The 13730-nt window shown below is 36.5% G+C and overlaps 1 protein-coding gene and 1 pseudogene across 1 annotated transcript in view; one reads left to right on the plus strand and one right to left on the minus strand.

Moving 5' to 3' along the window:
* The window catches only part of CTNNA3 (catenin alpha 3), a 1739301-nt gene that overhangs the window by 255751 nt on the left and 1469820 nt on the right, over positions 1 to 13730 (plus strand). The window lies entirely within an intron of this gene.
* LOC128582494 (tyrosine-protein phosphatase non-receptor type 11-like) overlaps positions 5778 to 13730 on the minus strand; it is a 59602-nt pseudogene continuing 51649 nt past the window's right edge.

A 13730-nucleotide genomic window follows, 5' to 3' on the forward strand; every position in this document is an offset into this window, starting at 1 on the left:
GTTTCATGCTTTATGACATTTGAGTACAATCTCTTCCTTAGGATCTGTGAGAACACTGAAGTGCCATGCAATAAACAGAGAGTGATCTTAGTTCTCAAATAAGTCAAAGGTTCTAATCTCCAAACCCCTTTCCAGAAACAGAATGTCTCTCTGCCACATGGGGATGGGGATGGGGTTGGGGCAGTGTACGTAGTGTCTATAAATTTTGTGCCTAAAGCCCTTATATTTAAAAATCATGTTTGCTGTGCTTTCTGCAAAGGGGTAAGCGCAACTTACCTCTCAAAATAGAACATGAGGTATGGGAGTTGTGATTGGAAAGTACCATGGGCTAATAAGTTTTACTCTACTAATGGTGTCCCACCATATTGATGTCCCACCTCTCCATCAGAATGGTGACTCTGGCCATAGTGGCCCAGCTGTGGGTAGCAGATGACCCCTCTGTCATCTATCTCATAATGGAGTGAGTGATGCCAGCTTTTGGACTTTGCACCATTTGGGCACATTATGAACCCTATCTTCAGAGTCCCTTCTTACTGACAGAGGCATAATAGATGATGTATGGATATTGCTTGCCATAATATTTGATAGCAAGTAAAGGAATAGTAGGTCCCTAATAAGTATACCATGCCTCTGCAATTTTTTTCATCAAAAAGAATCAGCCAAAGAACAGCCAAAGAGAAAAAGCATTCTAGTTTTGCAGAATTAAGAGTACATTTTGTTCTTTTGTATAAGATTAATAATTTTCCATTTTCTGTCTGATCACCCATCCCTTTTGAGACTTTCTGGTCCTTCCTCTCCATCATGGAGAGTATCTCTTTGTTGCATCGTGTCGCTGGAACTCTTTTGTGTTTACTTCTGTTACAGAGGTTTCATATTATGTCATTGTTATTTGCTCATATGTCTCCCCCACTAACCTGTCTCATCCACATTGATATCTTCAGCACTTAGTATCACATATGGCCTGAGGAAGCTTTCAACAAATATTGACTGAATGAAAGACATAGAAGAAATGAACAAAAAGAAGTTAATTAAACGAGCTTTTAGTTCCACTATGTTTTTAAATTTCCTTCTTGTGTTTTGTAGGTAGAGGCGAAGTAATTTTTATTACATCTAATTTATTTCAATTTAACATTTGTGCTTTAGAAGCACTGTGCTTAGTACTTTGAGTGACACACAGTTATCTCAATTCCTGATTAATTCTGGAAACACTTCTAATAGATGCTGTTAAAAATAGTAGCAGGAACTAAATTAATTTGGATTGATGTAAATTTTTCTTGAATATTTTCAAAAGAATTGGGCAAGTTGGCAGACATATGTATTCAGTAAACAAACATTTACTGAGCACAAACTATGGGTCAGGCTTGATGGATGGGTAACAAAGATTAACACTCCCATAACACACAATCTCTGTTTATGGAAATTACAATTGAGTAGATGATAGTGATTATAAAAATAAATATGGAAATAATTTAGAAGGTTAAGTGCTACGAAGAAAATTATTGAATATAATGATGACTTTTTTGTCTTAGAAAGAACGAGTATTTGGAAATTGGTTAACTGAAAATATAGACAAGAAAAGTAATGGGAAAAGTATCTAGGATAGCTTGAAATCTTAGCAAATGCTATATAATCGAAATCCTTCAGTTATCTTTAAAGGTATTAATAAATAAAATGATACAGAAACCATTTTGATGAGAGGAATGAATTAATGTATTAATTTTCTATTGAAAAAAATTTTTTTTTAATTGTTGGGGATTCATTGAGGGTACAATAAGCCAGGTTGCACTGATTGCATTTGTTAGGTTAAGTCCCTCTTGCAATCATGTCTTGCTCCCAGAAGGTGTGGCACACACCAAGGCCCCACCTCTCTCCCTCCTTCTCTCTCTCTGCTTTTCTGGCATTTGTAGAAACAAAACCTTACATGTAAATAACATCAAGGGGAGAATAACCATACATTTCTAGCTACTCAGCAGTTTCTCTGTCATTTTCTCTTTAATTTTGTTATATTACAGTGACAACTGAATTGGAAACCTGTTGAAGAATTTTATTATCTTTTAAAATCTGTTGTTAAAGACAGTTGAGGCTGAATGCTTCTTGGTAAATGCCAACAGTAATAGGAAGTGTATAGAAATATGCATCTATTTGTCTATTCATTTAAGCATCCTCATCAGTCACATACCTAGAAAGGATAGGTGTAGTTGAGAGAAAGTAACACATCACTCATTAGGGATGACTATTAATAGTTATTTGGCCCAATTTTGTGGGCTCTGGTAATTTTTTGAGTACTTATTGATTTTTTTCCTAACTGGAACCATTTAGGCTCTCCTAACAAGATCTAGAAAGGCCCACACCTAAAATTTAGAAAATATTTCAAGGGAGGATGGTCTGTGCATCCTTTATCAGTTATTCTTTCTAGGCACTTTCATTTTTTTTTTTAATTTCACGTTAATGTGACAGTACAAACAACCAGGTCACAATATTTGAATTTGTTAGGTAGAGTCCCTCTTGTAGTTGTGTCCCACACCCAAAATGTGTGCCACACACCCCTTCATTGTGCCCATTAAGTGGGAGCACCATTATCCCCCCTCCTGCTCTCAGCCCTTTCCCTCATTCCCTTTACCCACAACTTGAACTGAAACAAGTTTTTCTCCTTGGTAGGTGTTAATTAGATTGTTTGCTGGCTTCTTATTCGTATTGAATACATTGGACATTTGCTTTTCCATTCTTGTGATACTTCACTAAGAAGAATGTGTTTCAACTCCATCCAGGTTAATAAGAAAGATGTAAAGTCACCATCTTTTTTATGGCTAAATAGTATTCCATGGTATACACAATACCACAGTTTGTTAACCCATCCCTGAGTTGATGAGCATTTAGGTTGTTTCCACATCTTAGCAATTGTAAATTGAGCTGAAATAAGCAATCTAGTGCAAATGCCTTTATGATAAAATGATTTTTTTCCTTCTGGGTAGATGCCTAGTAGTGGGATTGCAGGGTCAAATGGGAGGTCTAATTTGAGTCCTTTGAAGATATTCTATACTTCTTTCCAAAGAAGCTGTATAGTTTGTAGTCCCACCAACAGTATAAAAGTGTTCCCCTCTCTCCACATCCATGCCAGCATCTGCAGGTTTGAGACTTTGTGATGTGGGCTGTTCTCACTGGGGTTAGGTGATATCTCAGGGTGGTTTTGATGTACATTTCTCTGATGATTAGGGATGATGATCATTTTTTTCATATGTTAGCCATTTGTCTGTCTTATTCAGAGAAGGTTCTGTTCCTGTCTCTTGTCCAGTGATAGATGGGATTGTTTGCCCTTTTTTTATTGTTTAATTTGAGTTCTCTGTAGATGTTAATTGTCAAATCTTTGATAGAGTGCAAATATCTTTTCCTGCAATTTGCAGGAATTTGCAAAACATGCAAATATCTTTTCCCATTCTGAAGGTTGTCTATTTGCTTTTATTGTTGTGTCCTGTCCTTACTCGTGCAGAAGCTTTTCAGTTTAATTGAGCCTCATTTATTTCTTTTTGTTGTTGTGATTGCCACTGAAGTCTTCTTCATAAAATGTTCCCCAGGCTGACATCTTCAAGAGTTTTTCCAATACTGTCTTCTAGGATTTTTATTGTTTCATACCTTAGATTTAAATCTTTTATCTATCTTGAGTCATTTTTTTAAAGTGGTGAAAGGTGTGGATCCAGTTTCAGTCTTCTACATGTGGTTATCCAGTTCTCCCAGCACCATTTATTGAATAGGGATTCTTATTACCACTGTATGTGTTTGTTCAGTTTATCAAAGATCAGATGGGTATAAGAGACTGGTTTTCTATTCACTTTCAAATGTCTAAGTCTTTATTTTTGTGCTATTATCGTGCTGTTTTGATCACTGTGGACTTATAACCTAAAGTCTGGCAGAGTGATATCTCTGGCTTTATTTTTATTACTAAATGTTGCCTTGGCTATGTGGGTTTTTTCTAGCTCCTTATGAAATGAAGAACTATTTTTTCCAATTCTTCAAAGATATCATATTTTAATGGAGATTGCATTGAATCTGTAGATTGCTTTGGGAAGTATAGACATTTTTTTTATATTATTATTATTTTTTTTATTGTTGGGGATTCATTGAGGGTTCAATAAGCCAGGGTACACTGATTGCAATTGTTAGGTAAAGTCCCTCTTGCAATCATGTCTTGCCCCCATAAAGTGTGACACACACCAAGGCCCCACCCCCCTCCCTCCGTCCCTCTTTCTGCTTTCACCCCCCCATAACCTTAATTGTCATTAATTGTCCTCATATCAAAATTGAGTACATAGGATTCATGCTTCTCCATGCTTGTGATGAGGGAAGTATAGACATTTTAACAATGTTGATTTCTGTCAACCAGGAGCATGGTATGTTCTTCCATTTGTTAATGTCTTCTGCTGTTTCTTTTCTTAGGGTTTCGTAATGCTCTTTGTTGAGGTCCTTCACCTATTTTGTTAGTAAATTCCTATGTATTTCATTTTCTTTGAGGCTACTGTGAAAGAAATTGTGTCTTTGATTAGCTTCTTAACTTGGCTATTGTTAGTATATACAAATGCTACTGATTTGTGCACATTGCTTTTATACCCTGAGATGTTACTGTTTCTTGATCACTTCCAGGAGTCTTGTGGTTTAATCTTTGAGATTCTCTAAGTATATGATCATATCATTGGCAAAGAGCGAGAGTTTGACCTCCTCTGCCCCCATTTGGATGCCCTTGATATCTTTATCTTGCCTGATTGCATTGGCTAGAACTTCCAGCCCAATACTGGATAATAGTGGACATCCTTGTCTGATTCCAGTTCTAAGTGGAAAAGTTTTACTTTTCAGTTTTACTCCATTCAGTGTGATATTAGCTTTGGGTTTGTCATGGATGGCTTCAATCAGTTTCAGAAGTGTGCCACCTTTGCCTATGTTCTTAAGTGTTCTTGTTAGAAAAGGATGCTGAATTTTGTCAAATTCTTTTTCTACATCTATTGAAAGGATCTTATGATTGTTTTTCTCATGTGGTGAATTACATTTGTGCATTTGAGGACGTTAAATCAGCCTTGTATCTCTGGGATGAAGCCAACTTGATCATGACATGTAATTTTTTAAATGTGTAGCTGTAATCTATTGGCTAAGATTTTATTTAGTATTTTTTTTCCTAAACACAAGACAATTTACTCAAATGAAAGGAAACATGGTAAACATTTTCCCACCACAACCTTCTCAGCCAATAGCAGACGACCCCAATTACCATTCAGCTAAGAAGAAAACACACCTCTTTATCCTAAGTCATAAAGATTTTTACGATTTTTAGCCCTATGATTCTTTAATGGCAATGCAAAGATAGTTAGCATCTGACAGTCTCAGACTCTGCCTTAATTATCATTTAGCCAAAAAAGAAGCCATCAAAATCAATTATCCCCTACTGGATAAGTGACAGTAAATGAGATTGTTCTCACGTCTCTAGAATGTTGTTACTTAATTTTCCCAAATCACTTCTTGCAAGTGCCCTATCATCTCCCACAAAGAGAAAAAAAGTTAAATTGGTTAAGGTTATAGAAATAAAAAAAAACAAAACTGCCCATACTTAGATTTTGAATCCCCATAATCTATAAAACACAGAATACAATTTAACTGCTTCCTCAATTTAAAACAAAATTCTATAAAATATATAACATTGTCTACATTGTAGAGATGATTTCTTCTTGTCTGAGGAAATGAGCAATTGGAAATCAGATATTGAGTTAAAATACAGCCGTCTTTAAATGGTTTCAAATTTTGCTTATTAAAAGATAGTCAAACACAATGCAAGCCTTCCAATTCCATTCATTCTTCACATAAACTTTCTTGCATCTGTTCTTGATCTTTTTAGGGAAGAGGGTGAAGGTCCATTATCTATTTCTGTGCTGAAGTTTTGGCAGTTGTTCTCATCTGAAGCTTCTGCTGCTGCATCAGGCCCACGTTTTCATAGACTCTAGCATTATCTTCCCTCATTTCTGCACAGGGTGGTGTTGGGGTACAAGACAGGAGGGGGCTCTGATCGCCAGTGGTCTGGTCCACTAAAGAATACTTAATATTTGTATATTTGTGCCCTTTCCTCTTGCTTTTCTGCTCTTCTTCAATCCTGCGCTGTAGTGTTTCAATATAATGCTGGACGGCCATATAGATAAATCGGTACTGTGCTTCTGTCTGGACCATTCCTAACCTGTGAGACTGCACCATCTGGATGGTTTTTGTACTGTCAGTGTCACAGTCAACACCTTTCTCTCTGATGATGTCAATAAGGATATCAATCACAATGAAAGTCCCAGTCCGGCCAATTCCAGCACTGCAGTGCACCACGACTGGCCCTGCATCCATGATGCTCTCTTGCTTGTGGTGGACCTCCTCCAAGAAGTCCAGGACACCCCCAGGGTCACTGGGCACTCCGTGGTCCGGCCAGGTCTGAAAGTGGTATTGCCAGACCATTCTCTCCGTATTTCCTTGTCCAACCTTTGAAAGTTTAAGTTCTCTTAATGTAAACTCATGAGCAGCACTTTCTTTGACATTCCTAACGTGCATGACCCCATATTCTTTTAGGGCATATTCATCAGGCCAGTATTTGACACATTTACTCTTTCCCTTCTCCACTTCTTTTGTTGTCATGACAATCACTCGGGAATTCTCTTGGAATACGATCCGCCAAAATCATTCACCATGTTTTGCAGGCAGCCTTGTATGGCAATATAACTCTTTCAGCTTTGAATTGTTGCACTTGGTTTCAAATTCAGGCATGATAATATTCGCGTTGAGGTAATCCGAAGCAGGCTCATTGCGATCACTGTCATGTAGGACAATTCTGGTATGATCAAAGGGCAGGATGTTTTTGTATCTATTTTTGTTTTTATTTTCTTGCCTTTGACCTTCTTTACGGCTGTAAAGAAGTTTACACTCCTATTGTTGTAGTGTCTCAAATTCTCCCAAAAGCCTTGTTTGACTTTATCTGTGGTCTCAGCCAATTTGCTTAGTTCTAGAACCCTGCTTTCTATTTCAGCAGCATTAATACGAGTTGTGTTGAGGGGCTGCTTGAGTTGCAGTACTGTGCCCAGTGTTTCTACCATAGGATTCTTCTTGTAATGTTCCACAAGATCTGTCAAAGAATCGAACTGTTCTCCTCCACCAACATTGCATTCAGTTCCTGACAGCAAATCATGACATGGGTCACTTTAGATTTCCTGTCATTGCTCTCCCCTTTGTCATCACCAGTGTGCACAGAGAGAACAAAATCTCCAGGGTGGCTCTGGATCTCTCATACAAGAAAGCTACCATGCTTTCCTTTTTTCAGTTAGTAATTTCTCTGCTTCTTTCCCAAAGAGATGAAACCACCTTTCAGAGGTAGGATCTGCACAATTCAGAGGATATTTGAGCTCAATAACATCTCCATTCTTCTCTTTTAACTGCCCATGATGTTCCATGTGATACTGGACCAACTCAGCCAAGGTGGCAAACTTCTCCCCACCGTACAGTTCATAGTAATCACCAGTGTTCTGAATCTTGATGTGAGTGACAGCTCCATTTCTTCTAATAGAAAGTGTAAAGTCTCCAGGGTTACTTTTGCTGGGGCTTGCCAAAAAACTGCCATCAACTCCTCTTGTCAATAGTAGGTTTTCTGCCTCCACACCAGTGATATTTGGGTGAAACCATCTCCGCGATGTTATGTTCCGTCTGCCCTCCGGCTCAACGATGGACCCACTCCTTGCTCAGGCTCAGCTGGGCTTGGTCACATGGGACTGGCATGAGTTCTTCTTTGAAGGTTTGATAAATTCTGGTGTGAAGTCATCTGGTCCAGGGGTTTTTTGTTGTTGGAAGATTTTTATTGTTCCTTTAATTTCAGTGCTTGATATTGGTTGTTCAAGAGATCTATTTCTTCTTGGCTAAGTCTAAGGAGATGGTGTGAGTCAGGTATTGGTCCATTTCCTCCACATAGTTAAATTGTTGGGCATAGAGTTTTTTTTTAGTAGTGAGAGGTAATTCTTTGTATCTGTATTATATCTGTTGTTATTTCCCTCTTTTCGTTTGTGATTAGGTTATTCAAGATTTTACTGTTCCATTTCTAGTTAATCTGGCCAAAAGTTAATTTAATTTATTTTTAAAGAACCGATTCTTTGTTTCATTAATTTTCTGAACGATTCTTTTGTTTTCTATTTCATTTATTTCTGATTTAATTTTGGCTATTTCTTTTCTTCTGCTACCTTTAGGATTAGATTGTTCTTCCTTTTCCATTTCCTTAAGATGATTCATTAGATTGTACTCTCTTTCTAGTTTTCAGATGTGGGCATCTAATGCAATAAATTTCCCTCTTAGGACTGCTTTTTCAGTATTCCACTGGTTTTGGTAACTTGTAGCTTCTTTGTTGTTATGTTTGAGGAATTTAACAATTTACTCCTTTATCTCTTTCTTGAGCCAACTACATTCAACATAAGGTTGCTTTTGATGCCTTTGTGTGGGGATAAAAATTTTTGTTGGAGTTGAGCTTCACCTTCATTGCCTTGTGATCTGAAAAGATACAAGGTATAATTTCAATTCTTTTGATTTTCTTGAGGTTTAATTTGTGTCCTAGTATATGATCTATTTAGTAGTATGTTCCATGATGAGAAGAACATATTCCTTAGCTTTGGGATGGTATGTTCTGTATATGTCTATTAAGAACAATTTTTCTAGGGTCATGTTTAAGTCTCTTGTATCTTTGTTTCGTTTCTGTTTAGAAAATGCATAAGCATAAGTGTTGATTGAAAAAAACTATTAACTTTGGTAAAAGGTAATCTTTACTTCAACTGAGACTAACTAGCTCATGAACAATAAGCACATCAACTCCATTAGTAATAGGTAAAGGGGAGTGAAATATTTTACAATTTGGTTTATTATTATATATAAATGCTGTGTATTAAAAAGTTCCCAAACAACACATGCTGGCATGGATTCACAGAGAAAGAAACTCTTCTTATACATTGTTGGTGGGGCTGCAAACTAGTGCAACCTCTGTGGAAAATTTTGGAGATACCTCCAAGAACTGAAAGTAGACCTACTGTTTGATTCTGTAATCCAAAAGGACACCTGTACTCAAATGTTTATAGCAGCACAATTGCAAAGATGTGGAAACAATTCAAGTGCCCACCAATACATGAATGGATTAATAAAATGTGGTACATTGCCTACTATGGAGTACTACTCAGCTATAAAAAATGGGGATTTAGTATCTTTTCGGACAACAATGAGGCAATTGGAAACCATTCTTCTAAGTGAAACATCACAAGAATGGGGAAAGAAACTCAATACCAAATTGGAACTAATTGATCAATACTTAAGTACACATATGGTATGCATATAGCACTTTTTTGTAAATCCACTCATATATTGATGGGCACTTGAATTGTTTCCATATCTTTGCACTTGTGAGTTGTGCTGTTATAAAAATTTGAGTGCAGGTATCTTTTTTAGAAAACATTTTTTCCTTTGGATAAATACCCAGTAGTGGAATTGCTGGATTGAACGGTAGTTTTACTTTCAATTCTTTGAGGTATCTCTCTACTACTTTCTGTAGAGGTTGTACCAGTTGACAGTCCAACCAGTGTATTAGTGTTCCTATTTCTCTGCATCCATGCCAGAATTTGTTATTTTGGGACTTTGTGTTAAAAGCCATTCTCATTAGAGTTAAGTGATATTTCACTGTGGCTTTGGTTTGCATTTCCCTAATGATTTGAGATGTTGAGAATTTTTTCAAATGTTTTTGGCAAAAAATGTCAATATAATTCTAGCAAGCCAAATTCAGCTACACATAAACCAAAAAAAAAAAAGAAATAATTCATGACCCACGTAGGCTTCATCCCAGAGATGCAAATATGGTTCAACTTATGCAACTTAGTGTGATTTTACTTTGCATTTCCCTGATGATTAGTGATAGTGCACATTTTCCATATCTTATTGGTCATTTGTCTATCTTCTTTTGAAAAGCTTCTCTTCATGTCTGTTGTCCACTTTTTAATGGGATTGTTTGTTTGTTTGTTTTTTTTGCTGACTTGCTTGAGTTCCTTGTAGATTTTGGTTATTAGTTCTTTATTGGATGTATATTTTGTTAATATTTTCTCTCATTCTGTAGGTTGTCTATTTTCTCTGTTGATGGTTTCCTCAGCTGTGCAGAAGGCTTTTAATTTAATCAAGTCCCATGGTTTATTTTTCTTGTTGCTTTAATTGCCATTATGGTCTTAGGTGTAAATTCTTTGCTTAGGCTGTTATATAGAAAACTTTTTCCTACAGTCTTATAGAATTCTTATGGTTTTATGCCTTACATTAAGTCCTTTATTCATCTTGTATTAACTTTTGTGGGTGGTGAGAGATGTGGATCCTGTTTCATTCTTCTGCAAGTGACTACCTACTTTTTCCAGCAGCATTTATTGAATATGTCTTCTTTTTCCCAGTGTATAGAATCTATGTTACAATAATCTGAAAATGTTTCCTGCTATTCAGATTCTAAAACTTATTCCATCATGGTTCTGTGTAGCTCTGGTTCTACTCTTCCAAAGTAGATGTTGCTATGATGTGCTAATCTAAGTTTAAGGGAAAGTGCTGGATCTAAATTTTCTACAACTTCCCTGCCTGCTGCTGTCAGCACCATAGCATTAATGTTTTGTATTAACACTGTGAAGGAAATTTATGAAAGTAATTATTTCTCTGTTTCTTATATTAGATCTGGTTATCTCAATTCTTGCTTGGTGGGAGGTGTGTTCCCTGCCATCATGATTCTTGATCCACAGCTTTAAATTGCGTACAGAAAAAGATGATTACAAATGGCTCCTTCCTGTGGTGTACCTTACTCTTCTTCTAACAAAGAGTTTCTTAGGTTTTTCTCATCAGTTTCGCCTTGTGTTGCAGTCCAAGAGAGATTTGTTATCTTGTGGTTAAGTTGCAAAGCAATTCCTTTAAGCTTCATGAGCGTATGGTTAGGAATTAAATCTGTTTTTAGAGAAGTTTTAATTGGTCATAGTTTTTACTGAACAAGTTGATTAGATATATAGAGAAATCGCTTTTTTAGATGTTTTTGTATTTCATGATAAAATATATATTTGAGGAAGAAGTGCATGTGAGTATCATTTATCATAAATTTGTTGGGTGAAAATCTACAAGGGTAAAAATCAGGATTAAAATATGATGCTTTCAACATTCCTCTTTGTTGGTGAATAACTGATGTAGTATAGGTTTTTGACATGTTTGGGCATATATACCAAATTTATAGAATTTTTTATTTATATTCTTATGATAGCTTTTAAATTTATCAGTTCTTTGCCGATTATGTGTCTGCTGAGCGTGAAAGGCACTTTTGAGCTCTGTAGTAATGAAAAAAATAGCCACAAATATATTTGGCTTTCTGTAGAAATTAACTTGAATAAGTACAATTCCTGTAAATGATTTCATATGGATGCTCAATGCTCCCTCCCTGTATTTTTGTTTGATTTAGTAATCATATTCCTATTTGTTAATATCCTAGAAGTAGGAACGATCATTCTAATATGAGTATTATAATGCAATAGCTGTCTGGTTCATACTGGATCAAAATGACCTTAGCCAATATTGTACATGAAGATTTTAAGATTTTGAAGTCTTAGTCTTTCCTTGCATAAAGGTAATTTTGTGGAAGGTACTGCAGTGACAATATTCTGATAGCATATTTCAAAGCAAGCACGTCTCATACATATCTATGCTGTCTTTCATTTTATGAGCGATTTTCTGTATTTTACGCCAGTAATGTTAGCTGCTCTTTGATAGTAATGCTCACTTCTTATGCAGATTGAACTAATGGGCTCCCTGTTACAGGTCAGAATTTTGGAGGAGTTAAAAGAGATTAGACAGGTAGAATGGAGCTTTTGGAATGAGGCCTGAGCAAATGCTTAACTTTTGTGAGAATAGTGCATGCTTTTATATGCTTTTGATTATACTTAAATGTATAAAAAAGGAATTTATGGTTTGCTCTGTGATTAATATTTCTTAGAACTTACAGTAATAGCCATGGCCAGATTCCTTTAGGTCCTTAGTATTAGTCGTATAATCATTAAGTGACAGGCACTAATTCCTACCTTTATCACTCTCAGTATTTTAGTCATAAGTAAATAAAACCCCTTCATATTTGATTTGCTGTAAAAGTTCTCAAAACATACACCCTGTCCATTGGGATTGAAGTGTAAAGATTTTTCCTGTCTATTTCCTTTAAGGAGAGGTTCTCAATGCTGTTTTTGTCTCTTTTTTGCTCATTTTCCCCTGTAATTGTTTGTCACAGTTTTCTTTTTTTGCTGATGTTTAATAAGATTTTTGAGTCAATTCAAACAGATTTTAATGGAGTGAAGTCAGATCTTAAAGTAAAAGAATATGAGAAAGGCCTTTTTTATTATTTGAATAAAGGGTTGTACGGGTGGTATGTTAGAAGGCAGAAAAAGATGGACATAGAGTATGTGTGGAGTGTGAGACCTGTCCTTGATGTAAGGGATATGTAAGGAAAGATTTCTGTTCATACAAATTCCAGATAGTTGAGAATAGGACTAAACAGAAGTAAATGAAATGAAATTCCATCTCTCGTCATAAAGCACAAGACATCCTTATATTTTAGTTCAGACTCTCCAAATAAGTTGCTGCATATTTTTAGAAGCACATTCCCCACAGTGCATGGCAATTTTAGAGAATTCAGAACCAAGGCTAACCCTACACCCAATTTTTCTTTTCAACTTAGTTATAATATTACCATGTATTTACATTGTACATTGCAGTTTTTGAGTACCTTTTTCTGTATTTCATCTTTATTTATTTTGGGGGGCTTTACTTTCTGTCCCCCCTTATAACACATTTGCTTAAAATTTCATGAATATTTCAGTTCCCAAGCTTTTCTGCAACCACAGAATTCATCAGGGCCATAGAAATATGCAGCTCAGATACAAAAAAGTTCAGAACCCTTAGCATTAATGAGAGGAGTTGGAAGTTGACCACTGAGAGTAAAAGGCTGGCCTGATCCACTGAGTTCTCACACCGTATCTCCCACTTCAACTCAATTTCTGTGTCCATTTCATGAGTTCTTACTAGTCACCAGATTCTGTGGAAGGCATGCTAGGAGATGGAGAAAAAAAATAAGGCATAGAGTAGATTTATTTCATCTTTAGATGCTCAAAACAATGCGAAGATATAAGCAAGTCATGATTTACATACTTCTTATTTTATTTAATTTTTTTTTAATATTTTTTTTTTTTGGTTTGAGTTTTCCTAGAAATTTTTTTTTTTTTTTTTTTGTAGAGACAGAGTCTCACTTTACTGTCCTCGTAGAGTGCCGTGGCGTCACACGGCTCACAGCAACGTCCAGCTCCTGGGTTTACGTGATTCTCTTGCCTCAGCCTCCCGAGTAGCTGGGACTACAGGCACCCGCCACAACGCCCGGCTATTTTTTTGGTTGCAGTTTGGCCGGGGCTGGGTTTGAACCCATAACCCTCGGTATATGGGGCCGGCGCCCTACTCACTGAGCCACATTATTGCATCAGGTGCACCCAGGAGGCCACATTGATATTAAAACTCTAAAGCAAAGGACCAGTAACTTCTACTTGCATGCCTGTGAGATTTTTGCTGCCCTATAACACTCCCCAATATTTTTTTGTGACCTTCCGGAGTGTGTCCCCACCAGGCACTGTGGTACCCCACATTCTGCTGAACCCTTTGTG

Source organism: Nycticebus coucang, chromosome 3 (assembly GCF_027406575.1).
Source record: "Nycticebus coucang isolate mNycCou1 chromosome 3, mNycCou1.pri, whole genome shotgun sequence".
Classification (NCBI taxonomy): Eukaryota; Metazoa; Chordata; class Mammalia; order Primates; family Lorisidae; genus Nycticebus; species Nycticebus coucang.